The sequence below is a fragment of the Dama dama genome, chromosome 5 (assembly GCF_033118175.1).
Source record: "Dama dama isolate Ldn47 chromosome 5, ASM3311817v1, whole genome shotgun sequence".
Lineage (NCBI taxonomy): Eukaryota > Metazoa > Chordata > Mammalia > Artiodactyla > Cervidae > Dama > Dama dama.
The window spans coordinates 108,571,075-108,572,124 of record NC_083685.1 but is presented as its reverse complement, the minus strand read 5'-3'; positions in this window follow the sequence as shown (position 1 = coordinate 108,572,124).

Here is a 1,050-nt window from a genome sequence, read left to right as displayed (position 1 = left end):
CGGGAGGGAGCGAGGGTGGAGTTGAGCTGCGCATGCACAGTAAGATGGCGTTGGGGGTAGGGTGGAAGCACGGTTGTCACGCGCCAGGCGGAGAGCGTGGAGCCACAACCGCGCCTGCGCACCAGGTTTTCTGGCGGCCAGGAACTACTGCATTCCAGAAGGTTTGGGACAGAGCTGCACCTTTTTCCATTCCGTAAAGAACGAAAAGATGTTTCCCTTTTGAGACAAGTGTTTTCTTCGGTGCCTACTTGGATTTTAGGAAGGACAAAAATGTCTAGCTTCTAGGTCTATATCCCATATGGTGGGTAACCTTAGCCGGAGCTCTGATTTTCCCAGTCTATATTGTGAGAAGAATATTCTGTCGAATTAAGGAAATTAATGACAACTGTGTTTATTGAAGAAAAAGACACGTGGACTGACAAAAGCATTTGTTTGCCATTTGGGGACAGAGGCACAGGTTTTATTAACACAAAAATGGCTTATACTTAGAAATAGTTCACCAGATGCCAGCCAATTTTCCAAGTATTTTATATATTTTAACTCAATCCTCATCACAAACAAGAGTAATATTCTTGTATATAATAAAAAGATGCACCGCCTCGAAATTAAGTATGTAATTTATTTAAGGTCACACGGCTGATAATTGGCAGAACTGGGATTCAAATTCAAGCAGTCTAACTCCAGAACCCATGCACTGACTACTGCCCTGTATTTTTTAACATTAAGTGGTTAAAGGATTCATGTTGTTGCGATCATCCTGGAAAATCCAGTACTGTAACCATAGGTGAATGATAAGCACTTTTCATACTTACCTTAGGTTTTTATCTCATTCTGCCAATTAATGTTTATTGAACACTTACCTATGGTATTTTGCAATGAGTTAGGATCTATGAGCTGTACAGGCTAGAATAGAATTGCTACAAAGGTCCAAATAAAACGCTAACAACTGTCAAAGGAAAGGGAGATTACTTTTGGATTTGGGGATCTGATGTCTTAAATCTTGACTTTTTTACTATACTGTGTACACACACACACAAACACACACACACA